This window comes from Suricata suricatta, chromosome 5, assembly GCF_006229205.1.
Source record: "Suricata suricatta isolate VVHF042 chromosome 5, meerkat_22Aug2017_6uvM2_HiC, whole genome shotgun sequence".
NCBI lineage: Eukaryota > Metazoa > Chordata > Mammalia > Carnivora > Herpestidae > Suricata > Suricata suricatta.
Genome location: NC_043704.1, coordinates 132459128 through 132473510, shown reverse-complemented (window position 1 = coordinate 132473510; position 14383 = coordinate 132459128). Strand labels below are relative to the sequence as shown.

General features: G+C 40.5%; 1 long non-coding RNA gene across 2 annotated transcripts in view; it reads right to left on the bottom strand.

Moving 5' to 3' along the window:
- Nucleotides 1-7661: 7661 nt before the first annotated feature.
- LOC115292317 overlaps nucleotides 7662-14383 on the bottom strand; it is a 12076-nt gene continuing 5354 nt past the window's right edge. Inside the window, exons 2-3 of one of the 2 annotated variants that reach the window (XR_003908928.1) lie at nucleotides 9060-9155; nucleotides 7662-7963 (exon numbers count right to left, since the gene is read on the bottom strand). This is a non-coding gene — a long non-coding RNA (uncharacterized LOC115292317). Of the gene's footprint in view, nucleotides 7964-9059; nucleotides 9156-10606; nucleotides 11019-14383 lie in introns of those variants that run through there. The other variant, XR_003908929.1, reaches the window with a different exon arrangement.

Genomic DNA, 14383 nt, shown 5'->3' with positions numbered 1-14383 from the left:
CAAATTTAAAGAGCTAACACTTATTATGAAGCTTCAATAATTAAAATAGTTGGTATTGGTATAAAAATAGACAAATAGAGGAAAGGAACAGAGTCCAGACATAGACCCACACATATACAGATAAATGATTTTGACAAGGTTTCAAAAGCAATTGAGTAGAAAGATTAGTCTTTTCAACAAATGGTGCTGGAATAATTGGATATATATATATATATATATTGTGTGTATATCTATATCTATATATATATATATATACAAAATTTTATATATATATTATGGATATGTACACATATCTATGTATATATGTATGATCCACTTTTCATACCATAAAATTAACTCAGCATGAATCATAGACCTAAATGTAAAATTTAAACCTATAAAACTTCCAGGAGAAAACTTTTTTGGCTTTGGATTAGGTAAAGTTTTCTTAGTTATGACGCCAAAAGCACAATCTGTAAAAGAAATATTGACAAACTGAACATCATCAAAATTAAAATCTTCTGCTTTTTGAAATAGACTATTACTAAAATGAAAAGACAAGCTACAAGCTTAGAAAAAATATTTGCAAATCACATATCTTAATAAGAACTTATATTCAAAATACACGGTTCAAAAGAAACTTTTAAAACTCAATAATAAAACAAATAGTGGGCAAAAGACACTTCACCAAACAAAATATAAATGGTATACATAAGCACAGAAAATATCCTCAGCAGTATTAAATTAAAACAATGAGGGGGTATAACAGACCTATTAGAATGGATAAAATTACAAGAAAGATTGACCATATCTGAAATTACCAAAGATTCAGACCAACTGGAACACTAGAATACTGCTGGTGGAAAGGAGGGTAAATAGTTCAACTACTCTGGAAAAGCATTTGAGTTTTCTTAAAAGGTGAAACAAGCCTACACGTAATCTGGGCAATCCACTTCCAGATATTCACCCAAGAAAATGAAAGTGTTTGCTGAAACAAAGACTCATACACAAATGTTCATAGTCAATTGATCTGTAGTAGCCCCAAACTGGAAACACAAGTGTTCATCATGGGAAAAAGGATAAACAAATAATACAGTGAAATACTACTCAGCAGAAAAAAAAAAAGTTGATGCAAGCAACAAATGGGTGAATCTCAAAACAATTATGCTCAGTGAAAGAAGCCAGATCCCACTCATCCCCCCAAATGTACATACTGTTTAAGTCTATTCATAAAAATTTCCAGAAAATTCAAACTAGTCTATGGTGACAGAAAACAGATCAGTGGTTGGCTGGGGCTGGGAGGAGGCCATAAGGAAAGGCAGGAGGAAGAGATTACAAAGTTTGTGGAAACTTTGATGCGATGGACATTTTTTAAAGTTTTATTTCTTTTTGAGAGAAAGAGAGAGCACGAGTGAGAGCATGAACAGAGGAGGGTCAGAGAGAGAGAAAGATACAGACTCTGAAGCAGGCTCCAGGCTCTGAGCGAGCTGTCAGCACAGAGCCCGACATGGGGCTTGAACCCACGAATGTGAGATCATGACCTGAGCTGAAGTCTGATGCTCAGCTACCTCAGCCAACCAGGTGCCCCGCGATGGACATTTTCATTATCTTGATTGTGTTGACAGCTTCATGGGTACAAACATGTGTCAAAACTAACCAAATTGTACACATTAAATATGCACTACTTGTTTTATGTCATTATTCCTCAAGGAAACTGTTTTAAAATTTTAAATATGAAATAAGTAACTTGATTTCCATTTATATGAAAATTCAGAAGCCCTTATAACGAAGACTTGAGAAGATACCTACGGTGACTCGACAATAGTCATCAGACTGTGACCTTGGGGAGGTAACAGGATTCGTCTACATGTTGAACTAATTCCTTTTCACCTAAAGCCTGAGTAGTCCGAGGTCAGATCCAAGTGTCTGAGGCCTAAAGAATGTTAATTTGAGGATATTAATTTAAGAAAAGAAATATAGAACTTAAAATAGTACTTTAGGCTCAGAATTGATTATTAATACAGAATAAGCCAGAAAATCTTTCTAAGTTTAAAAAGTGGACAAACAACACGAATTACACAAAGTTTATCAAAATGATATTTATATTTATTAATTCACCTCTTAACATATTTCTTAATACTTTTTTAGTTTATTTATTTGTTTTGAGATAGAGCACAGGTGGAGAAGGGGCAGAGAGAGGGAGAATCCCAAGCAAGCTCCATGCTGTCAGCACCGAGCCTGATGAAAGGCTTGACCCACAAAACTGTGAGATCATGACCTGAGCTGAAACCAAGAGTCAGACACTCAACCAACTGAACTGCCCAGGTGTGTCTAATTTCTTTTCACAAAATCTTTGTTCGTCTCTTTCATGACAATTTTATGACATTGCTTGTAAGAAAACAAAAAGATAATTCAGTCTTTTCTCCGTAGACTTGCATATAGCATTCGTAATTATATATGCAGCATGATGTATTATATTCCGGTCAGAAGCAATCTTTCTGTTTGATTTCATATTGATAAGAACTGAATCCTCCTCTGGCAAGTTCACATTTCTGATAACTGGAAGAATTTCCATAGACTAGCTTCTGTCTCTACATTCTAATCTGAGTTTCTCCTCACGCTGTATATTCTTCTAGTTTTGGACACCGGCACCCATTCATTTCAGGATAAAACCTCTGACCTGGAAGGTTCTTGATCCAATGGCAGGTGAGTTGGCACGGTTGACAGAATGGGTATTCCTGGAGGTGACCTTCTACTGGGGTGGCTAGCAGTGGTAAATAAGTAAGTGTCTGTGACACACATGAACACGTGCTTCTTGAAATGCATCCCCAAGGGAACTTTCTCTTAGCCAGATCCCCAAAACGTCTGTAGTTACTCCAATGCTATGAAACCCAAGTAGAATATAACAGAGCAGTGCAGAGGAGAGAAAAAACAATTGTCTTACCAACTGCAGTTAAAATATCTGCCCTTAGAGGGGTGCCTAGGTGACTCAGTTGGTTAAGCATCCAACTCTTGGTTTCAGCTCACATCACGTTCCTGGGTTTGAGTCTCATGTGGGACTCTGCACTGACAGTGCCTTCTTGTGATTCTTTTTCTCCCTCTCAGCTCTTCCCCTGCTCACTCGCACTCTCTCTCTCTCAAAAGAAAGAAATAAACCTATTTCTAAAGCTTTAAAAAAGCTACAAGCACACATCGCTAGAGTCTTAGAAGGACCCTTCTGCAAATAAGGGCCTGAAGCTTAAACTTCAATAGTTTCGCAGTGCAATGGCCTTTGAAATGGACAACTTCTCCTATACTTTCCTAGTTTCTCCGTATTTCACAGCTTCTTTCAGTTTCTTAATTTAGAGTATGGTGACAGGCATTTGGTTTTATATGTGATTAACATAACTCCTTGAGAACTATAGTTATGTATTCTTATCACATGTAAGGGAAGGGACCAATGTTAATTTCTACAAAATGACCAATTATCAAGAGAAAGGAAAATATATTTTGCTTAAGATACATTAATATATTGCCTCCGATGAGAAACCAAAGTGCACATACATTTTAAAATTAAACGTATGTAAATAATTTGAAAATTTTGTTCCTCAAACACGAGTCCAGACCCTAGGTTTTATTATTCCTATAAAATTGAAACTCCAATTAGCTAGAATTCTCAGAGAATAGCATCATTTAATTACTTTTTTTCTAATTTAAGAGCTTTAACACATACATTCTTTGTTTTCATTCTGTATTGTTCAAAATCTTCGTAAATTTTAAGTGGATGACTTTTCTCTCTTAGCGAGAAAAGCCTGAATGGAATTTAATTTCATTAATTAGGTTGTGGAATGGTCTCTGCAACATGACTCTGGAGGTCAATGACATCACACCAGAGTTTGGAAGACGTAAGGGTTCTTAATGAAGGTACATTTCCTGGGTAGTGCCTGTGTCACTTACAGCTTTTTTTGTGGTGAAAGCGGCACAAAACCTATAGAGCCACTCAAATTACAAATGGTAGTTTGAGCAAATAAGTTTGCAATTAAGCTTTTCCTTCAGGTAAGGCTTGATCTAGGAGTTTAGTCATGGTCAGTATGAACCTGAATTCTCTCTGTCTGACCTCTGTCTTCTGCCCCAGTGGCTTCAAACTCAGCCTATGTTGTGGTTACCCTAGCAGAGCCACGCTCTCTCCTACAGGTAAGGAAATGCAGCCCCCGGTTCAGAACTCCGTATCCTTCTACAACCCCGTTAGAGATGGGAGACTCTCATTCCGAGAAGACTGACAAATACCTCATTCTATTTCACTGGTTCTGACTGAATTACCTACACATTCAGACAATATGGCAGGAAGAATGGCGAAGAGGGATGAAACATACAAGTTGGTTTGGGTCAATCTGGGCTTACTCCCAAAGCAGGTGGTAAATTTAATTCCCCACAAAGTAAATGGCTGTGGTTTGATGTGGTATGGTATTGGTGTGGTGTGGGGGACAGGTAGTGAGGGCTAAGTAGTCCAAAGGAAAATAATGGTAAAGGAGAAGGAATATCAGAGATGCAACTAACAAACCTCCACCCCAACATCCACGAAACGATTTGGCCTTAGGTCAGGCAGTCTAGAGCTCTAATTCCATCAGATTCCATCATTTATTATTTTTAGAACTGACTCTTAAATCAGTTTCTTCTTCTGTAAAACAGTGACAATAATACCTACATTCCAAAGTTATTGTAAAGGCTACATAATATACACACAGTGAATGGCATAGTGTCTGCTACATACTTAATGCTGAGTCATAATAATTGCTACTCTTGTCCGAATTCTTCAGTTCTATGAATGGCTGCTAGTAAATGGAAGGCGAGGGAATTTTCTTTCACAGAGAACAAATCAGCACTCTGGCTGGAGGAAGAGCAGTCACGGATCTCAGGGAGCAATGGACTTTTCCTTACTGGCCTCACCCAATGTGTAGAAAAGAAAACCCCCTTTCAAACCTCCACTGAGAGGTATATTAGGATGACGATATTCCTGGAGTCCCAAATCCAAAACTGGAATTCATCTTTCCAGAAATAATGATCTGAATCAAGTTTCTATGCTAGCTCAGAAGTATCCATTTAGTCCACAGTATAGCTGAAAAAATAGTACCTTCACAGGTACATTTGGTGGGATTACAATGGCATCCGGAATTATAAGTCCATCCACATCAGAATTTCTATGGGAAAGATATATTCATACGTGACTGAGTTTGTGTGGCTGTAAGACATACCATACAGATGCATCATTGAGTATATAATTTTTGAAATATTTAAGAAATCTAAATGGAGTCATCTTACACAGAAAATTCCTGCCTGGGGGCAGGAGCAGTGGATGGACAGAGAACAACAAAACAACAGATTATTGAAAGATATGTGACACTTCACAAGATAACCTGTCAAAGTCCGTCCCTCTGCAACCGAGTCATTGGCTCGATGCCACACTATAGCATTACAAATGCTATTTCTCTGTATTTCTCCGTAAAGTGTTCTGTTATATTTAGGTAATAGTATTTGAGAGCTTTTCTTTGGGAGACAAGGAACAAAGGTGAGAAGAAAACTACCAGACCAGATCAATATGTATCTCTTCCCTGGCATAAACAATATGATCGTTTCTGGAACACCATCAGGTTCCCAAGAATCCTGGGTTCCAGTGAAGTTTACTGCCTCTTTTTTTTTTTTAATTCACAGTTCCCCCTCTGTGGAAGGTTGCAGGTGTGAAACAGCTGTGTTCAAGATAACGTCTCATCCATTTGCACAGCGTAGCAGGCTGAGCTTACATCTCTCTCTCCACTTTTCTTCTCTTTTTCCTTTTTTTCCAATTTGCGCTTATAGGATTTCACTCTAGTGCCCAACAGCCCTTAAGACAAGGCAGCACTTCCTAAAACTCAACCTAAAATCCTCCTGCTATGAAAGCAGGGAGGTTTCTTTTCTACCCTGTAGAAGTTTGAGCACAGCCGGTCAGTCTGTTCAGTGTTAAACCCTTTCATGAAGTTGAAGATCATTATTAGATCTCCTCCCTCCTTCTGGACATAGAATTATCCCCACTCATTTGCTGTAATATTCCTTGGCTACACACTATTTTATCATCTCTCTTTTTTCTATTTGTCCTGTTCCAAATTCTCCCATCCCTTCCTGAACTGAACCCCATACTTTGGGTCATGGAATATAACCAAAAGGAGTATTGGAATATGATAGGAGGCGAAAAAAGAAGGCAGCAGTAAACAAACAAACAAATAAGTGACCAGAAAGGAATATAAGAGGAGAGAAAAGTAACTGTGAACATGGTCATTAGATAGAATAGGATTTGAGCCTTGGCTCCGTCATTTACCTTTTTTGAAGTCTTACAAGTTACCTGACACTTCAGTCCCTTGGCATGTAAAACAGAGATAATGTACAGGGGTAGTGTGAGAATGAAATGATACACTATATGAAACGGAAGCTTCCTGGCACCAGCAAGGCTCCGTAAATGTTTATGATGTGGCGGGCGCTGCAGAGCCCCACCCAGATCCTCCTGAATTCCTTTGGCCATTTTCTGTGCATTCCTCCCTGCTCTGGTGGCTTTGACTTCCAATGGCCCCCAGCATATGACTCTCCTTTAAAGGATTAGCCTGGGGCTGTTGGGACAGAAGTACCTAGGAGTTTACGTGGCCCTTGGTTGGCCTCAGCAGTGACTGATGATGCAAGAGTATAAACGTCCAGCCTCCTTCCAGTTGCCTTGCAGTAGACAAATCGGCTTCCACGCTAGGGCTCTCCTCTGGGATCAGGCTGCAGCTCCTATCTAAGGGCTTGGCCCCAAATGCACACATTGTTTAACTTCTTCCCTTTTCCTGTCCTGAGGCCCCCACTCTCTCACTGGCTTCTCCTGGGGGACAGGGGGTGGGGGCACTTCCTTAACTGAATCACCTGTACACAGATCCTCATCTAAGGATCTGCTTCGGGGGTCCCGACCTAAGACAATTACCAATATAGCTATCATTCTCACTTCTCTATAGTCCAAACCATTTGAACACCTCAGTTCCAGGAAGCTAAAAGTGATTTTCACCCCGGTAGACATGTTCCCGAACAGGAAAAAATTTCCAAACCGGGCAGCTTCCTTCACTCATCACACTGGAGACGAACTGTAGCACATAGTGAATTATTTAGTGAATTACCAGAAATAAAGGAGGTGTTCAGCAGGTGCCATGGGCATTCCAAAATAATTCAGCAGTACTCACCCCTTAGAAATCACTTGACCATACCCTTCACCTTGTTTCTGTACTACTGAACCTACAGGGAAGAAAACACTTCCCAGCCGATGGACTTAATCATGTTCTGCATTAAGAAATTGTGGTTGCAACGTGTCTAATCTCTTCCCCTCCCTTGCAAGGGAGCTAGGACCGGAGCCTTCCTGAGAAGTTGGAACAAGGTTCTTAGCAGAGTCCCCTTGGGAAAGGAGATGTAAGACCCAGCTCCCTAAAAGGTAGGCACAGACACACTCTGGAGCGAGAGCGTGAAGAGAAGAGCTGATTGGTGACCATCTCACAGAGGCAGATTCAGGGCGAGGACAATGAGAAGTACTCAAGTAACCGAGGCAACTGCCAGCCCGCGCCAGGGGTCACTGCCTGTGAGCTGTGGGAGCACGTTAGGCTGACTGGTTAAAAGGCCAGATGCAGATGTTCGGGAGCTCAAGACCACCAAGCACGGGAGTTTAACGTATCTCACTGTCCCTGCCGGGGTTATTTAAGGCCTGACAGCAAGTTCTTTATTTCTCTTGGGGGTCATCTCTGAGCTTTGTTTCTATGCTCCCCTTGTGCCTGACTCCTGGATTTGTCAACCCTTTTAGCTAATCCGTTGTCCCTGAGTGAAGGGACACCCAGATGACCAGTAGGAATCAACGTGTTTCAGGTTCCCCTCTGTCCTGTGCGAGGCAGCACCAGGTCTGTCCTACACTCCATGAGCTTGGGAGCAGCCTTCCTTTTAAAGCCTGGACTTCAGTTCGTTGAGTCTGCAAAAAATTCAATTCCAAATATGTAAAGCAGTACCATCATCGTTTTTCATATGCTTCCTGTGTTTCCTGGGGAAAGGTCTACATTTTTCCAGTTTGAACATTAATCTGATCACCCTCTTCCATCTCTCTGCCCCTTTCCCAGTTCTCATTCCAGACTAACTTTGAGACTCTAAGAGTCACAGGGATGTGCTTTTGTTCTGACCCAGCTTACCCCCCCACGCCCCACTCCACAGCACAAGTACACTTGCTACCAAATCCACCCCCACAACTGCAACCCCATCTCTTTTTTAATTGAATTTTTACATTTAAAGTGATAACTATAGAGAGGAGTTTTAGCCACTTATATGAGACGAGTTTTGTTTTTTTTCCCAAAAGATGTGGAATCACTTTTCATTTTTCCCTAGCTCTTGCTCTTGTCAAGGTCACAGCATGACAAATACGTTGAGAAAGCAGAGCGTGCACATATGTACAGAGTTCCTACAAGGCCTCTTTCCCCTGTTGTCATGGTTTCTATTGACGCCTATTACCTATGACAATCTTTCCTGGGTGAATGTTCCATGTGTTTGTTTGTTTGCTTAGTTGTTTGTCTTAAATATCACATCATTTTCATACTTTTGTTTATAAGATGCTGCTGGTAAGCCATTTAGAACTTTCTTCAATATCTTGTTCTGTCACTCCAGCTTGCTTTTGAACAGCTTGTTTACATCTGAGCCCATTTTCTTACTTAATCCATAAAGGTGGATGACATGTCTTGGATTGTTTAGAGCTTGAGCCTAACAGAATTACGTTCTTCTCAAAGTCACTGATGAACTCTATATGTTCAATGCAATGGCTAATCCTACCTGATGATTCCCATTTTACTAGAGCTTTGAGGAACAGTGGACACATCTGGTCACTCTTACAACCTTGAAACACATTCTTCTCTCGGCTTCCAGAACATTGCACTTTGGTTGACCATTCCTTTGCAGCTTCGTTGGCTGATTTCTCCTTATCTCCCTGAACCACAAGATTTAAGCCACATACCCTTTCTTTAAGAAGTGACCTAAATGATCTCATCCAGTCTCATGAGGTAGCACCAGAGATCTTTACATACCATCTATATGCCGATGACCTTCAAACTTCTATCTCCAACTTTGGCCTCTCTCTCTCCACATGCCCAAGTGCTTCTTTGGTAACTTCACTGGGATATCTAATAGATATATTTCTCTTAGTATGGCCAAAATCAGAATCTTTACACAGACAGACAGACAGATACGCGCACGCGCGCACACACACACACACACACACACACACACACACACACACACACACCTTAGCCCTCCTTCTCCAGTCTTCCCCATCTTAATTGAATCTCCCTTCTCCCAGTTTATTCAGATCAAGATTGTGGTGGCATTCCTAACTCTACCCTTACTCTGAAAGCCATCGTCAAATCATATTATTTCTACCTTCAAAGTATACACAGAACTAGACTGCCTACCACCCCCCTACCGCCACCCTAATTCAATCATGTTTGGAAAATTTCAGTAGCCTCCTAACTGATCTCTCTCCTATACCCTTGCCCCTCTCCCACCTATTCTCAGTCAACAGAACAGCCAGAGTGATTCTATCAAAAGGGTCATCTCAGGGCGTCTGGGTGGCTCAGTTGGTTAAGAATCCAACTTCGGCTCAGGTCTTGATCTCACGGCTCATGAGTGAGTCCAAGTCCTGTTTTGGGCTCTGTGTTGACAGATCAGAGCCTGTAGCCTGCTTTGGATTCTGCATCTCCCTCTCTCTCTGCCCCTCCCCCACTCATGCTCTGATTCTCTCTCTTTCAAAAATAAATAAACATTAAGAAAAGAAACAGGATCATCTCAGTCATCTGCACAAAGCCTTTTAATGGCTTCCAATGGGACTCAGATCCAAACCCAAATCCTTTCTATGATTTTTAAGGTCCTACATGGTCTGGTCTTCATTACCTCTGTGATGTCATCTCCTATAATGCTCCCCCTCCTATTCCACTCTGGTAATCCCAGCCTCTTTGCTTTGCTTTTCCTCACAAAAATGTCAGGAATGCTTTAGTCCCATGGCCTTTGCACTTGTTTTTTTGTCTGCCTAGATTACTCATCATTCAGACATCTACATGGTAAGTTCTTCCACTTTCTTCAGGTCTTTACTTAACACTACATTTTCAGTGAGTCTACCCTCATCTATTCTCAAACTTTCTTTCCTTTGATTCTTTATTTATTATTAGACCTTCTCACTATCAACCATGTCATTTACTTCACTTACATATTTGGTTTACTGTCACCCTCACTAGAATATAAGACCCAGGAAGCAGAAGTTTTTCTCTTTTATTAAGAAACTACAGATTCCCCAGCTTCTAGTTCCAGAAGCACAGTGGGTGTTCAACGGATATTTGTGGATTGAATAAACAATGGCTCAATAAATGCAGAGATATGAAATCAAAACCAAGATAGGCATAATAAGAGTTGCTCTGGGAATGGACACAAGAATGGCCATCCGAGGACCATGCCTGGTCATTACCAAAGCAATGTAAACTGATGGACTAGGACTCGTGACCTTCCAACTTTAACATTGCTCCTGTATGTATTTGGCATGTCCTAATTGGGAAGAAATGCATTTCACCCAAATCATTAGGCATGGTAGGCTGCTAAGAATTTATTTTGTTGGAAATGACCTGCTGAAGTTATCCCAACCCCCCAACTCTCTTCCATTCAGTGGGCTTAGCAAACCCTCTATTCAGCAGGGCTGATTTTCTTAGGACCTATATACATTGTCCCCTTCTTCTGTGTATATGCAAACATGAAGTCTCTTGACCTTGATATATCAAAGAGAATGATGTGAAGTGTTTTTTTTAATGAGGTTTTCATAAATTGATGACAATATGGGTCCCACAGCTTGGGGATTCCAAACCTTCTGCCCCATTCTCTGGTCCTTTGTTTTTCTGATGTTTACAATTCTCCACTCTGAAAACTCTTTTTCGCCTTTTGTTGTTGTTATTATTATTATTTTTTTATGTGAAAGCACATAGCAAGGATTCTACACAGTTCACCTGAAAGCAACAGAAAATTAGTCAAGGAGTGAAGAAGTACCTGCTATTTTATTACTCGATTGAGACCCATTTAGACAACTTTTCAGAATCGTGGCAAGTCTTCCCATTTTGTTTGTTTGTCTTTCTGTGTCTCTGATTCCATCAAACCTAAGACCTGGGGGACCTTGCCTCCCCATATCTGTGTCACCTGCAGGCATGGAGACACTGCTAGGCACTTGCATGCGCAACCGTTCAGTTGGGGATTCGGGATATTACTATTAGGGTGTGGAAGATTTGCTTCATACAGGGAGTTATGTAGCAGCTTGAGGAGATCTGAGACCCAGAAAACAGCGGTCCTATTCAAGGAAGGCCATGTTACCAGGGAGCCCAGTTATCAATCAATGTACCACAAAAATTAAACCGCCTCTTATAACAGCAGTCGAAGCACTGTGGGCAATGAATTCTTAGGGGGTGGCAAAACAGATGAAATCCAGTCATCACATTTTACAACAGATCTGCTGCTTGATAAAGTACAACCGGAGAGCAGACTGTTAGCAATAAGGCCATTTCTAAGAATAAAACGAGAGTTTGTAAAAGATCCGTTTGAATTATTAACTCCAAAAAGTGGCTGGAGAAGAAAATGGTTGCTGCTATCACTGGCTTTTCTCCTCACGTGTATGATTAGAACAAAAGGAGGCACAGAAGAGCCGGGGAAAGAAGTGAAAGCAAATTTCCCTCCGACATAAGGAGGCACATTTTCACGCAGTGCCTCATCCATACATGGAGAGGCCACCTACCAGGTAAAGAAAAACACTGCGGCCATTGTGAAAGCAAGCAGATGCCGAAGCAGGGGAAAACGACACTCATTTTTACCAAACACCGTTTCTTTTTTTGCTTGCAAAGCATTCTTTTAATACCAAGTGGACACATCCAGCCTTTATTTTACTCTGCACCCTGTGGATTTCCACTCTCTGCTCCCAGACACCCCAACCCGGATTCAATTTAAAATGTGAGGCATGTTGGAGGTCACAAGAAAACAGCCAAGGTGACCATTAATATCTTCACTCTTGCTCTGATGTGACAAACCGAGGAGGAATCGATCTGGGAAGACAATATTAGTGTTTTCCAATTCAATACTTCTCGCCACATTAATGATGAGATTTGAAATCCTTCATCCGAAGAGAAGCGGAGAAACATGTTAACAGGTCACAGTGGTCAAGGCTGTCTTTTGATTTTATGAGCATGTTTTCTCCATGTTGTATGGAGACAAACACATGCATTCTGACTCCAGAAAATAAAATGTTTCCTTATGGGATCCAGTCCAGTGAAGGAAAAGGTAGTCATGCTATCATTGGTATGGTACTACAGATTCTGGGAAATCATCTAGCCTTTTTCTCTTCAGGAAGTTGCTCTCAGAAACCTTCCATGTCTCTCTTTTCAAATATTTTCAGTAGAAAATCCCTAAGTTGTCCTTATTTATTTATTTATTAATCATTCAAAAACATTTTTTTTCTATTTGAGAGACAGAGAGCATGTGAGCAGGGGAGGGACAGAAGGAGAGAGAGAGAGAGAGAGAGAGAGAGAGAGAGAGAGAGAGAATCTCAAGCAGGTTCCACACTCAGCATGGAACCCAACACAGGGCTTGATTCCACAAACCTGGGATCATGATCTGAGCTAAAATCAAGAATCAGATGTTCAATTGACTGAGCCTCCCAGGAGCCCCTCCCTAAGTCTTCTTTAAAGATTGTACAGCATGACTTTTCAGAACATGTAGGTCCTATTGACCATAAATACTGTTAATAAGTAATACCAATGCTTCCTGTTGTTAAAGATGCATTCTTTTCTTATTATAAAGCAAATGGATGTAACATAAATTAAATGATATTTAGGACCATTAAGCATTTAATTGTCCTTCACTTCAAAAGAAAAGGGAGAATAAAGTTTACATCTCTCATATTGCAGATCTGATCAAGGTACTTCAAGAAAGACAATATAAAATCCAAGATTTTTTTTAATGCTACCAGCTTGCCTAGTCTAAAACTCTGGAGGGTGAAAGGGATGTGATCAAAGGTTACAGAATCACTGCAAGTAAATAGACTGTTCACCAATTTCTGGAATAACATGGCAAGAGTACTTGAAGAATTAGCTTGGGTTAAATGCTTACAATTGTTTATTGTTGGTTTGTTTTTGTTTAGTAAGGAATTTTTTTTATATCACAGGATGGATACAGATTTAGAAAGCCAGGGTTTTTTTTCTATGATGTTGTATATAGGAGTCTAATTTTATTTGTACATATTTACTTTGTTTGAAGCACTTTTCTAGGCACTTCAATTTTTTTAATGCTTATTATTTATTTTTGAAAGACCGGGACAGACCACGAGTCGGGGAAGGGCAGAGAGAGAGGGAGACATAGAATCTGAAACAGGCTCCAGGCTCTGAGCTGTGAGCACAGAGCCTGATGTGGGGCTCGAACCCACAAATCATGATATCATGCCCTGAGCCAAAGTCAGAAGCTTAGCTGACTAAGCCTCCCAAGTGCCCTTATAGGCACTTGTAAAAAATTATCTCATTAATAGCCACTTGGGTTCAGTAAGGTAAGTATTCTCATTGTCTTCATTTTTGGGGCTATGGAAGCTAAGGCTCAGAGAGCGTAAGTAACCTTGATAGCACACAGCTGATAGGTAGCGGAGTCTGGTCCCAGGGTCTGTGCTTGAAACTACGCCATCACCTCCCATTCAATCACCCATTCAATAAATGTCCACCGAGCACACACTGTACACAAGGGACGGTACTAAGGTAAATTAAATATGATTCTTCTTTCTTATAGATTAAGAGGAGAGATGAGCCATGGATGGACACAACGCCTACATGTGACAAGTTACCTAACAGAGATAACTGGAATATATGAAGAAACACTGTAATCCATACATGTGGTCCAAGGAGAATGGGATGTAGGAGAAGCAGAAGAGAAGGCTTTGGGAGGAGAGGACCAACCATCGTGTTGCAGATAATTATAAATAGAGCCTAAATAGTAGATGCCTTTCAAATGTTGAGAAAAGAGAGTTCCCTGTGGGAGAAAAATCAATTCTTACGAAATGCTGGAGCTGTGCCAATTTCAATGTTCTGTAGACTCTGTGAGGCTGGGTCTCTTGGAACAAAACTTGGCTGTTGCCTTTTTTCCCATTTGGACAACAAAGAAACTGGCCAAGTGTATACACATTTAAAAGTACAATTTAATACTACATACCCATGAGAAGGACAGAAATTTTTTTTTCTCCATAATATTTTATTGTCAAATTGTTCTCCATACAACACCCAGTGCTCTTCCCCTTAAGTGCCCTCCACCATCACCACCACCTCTTTTCCCCCCTCCCCCTTCCCCCTCA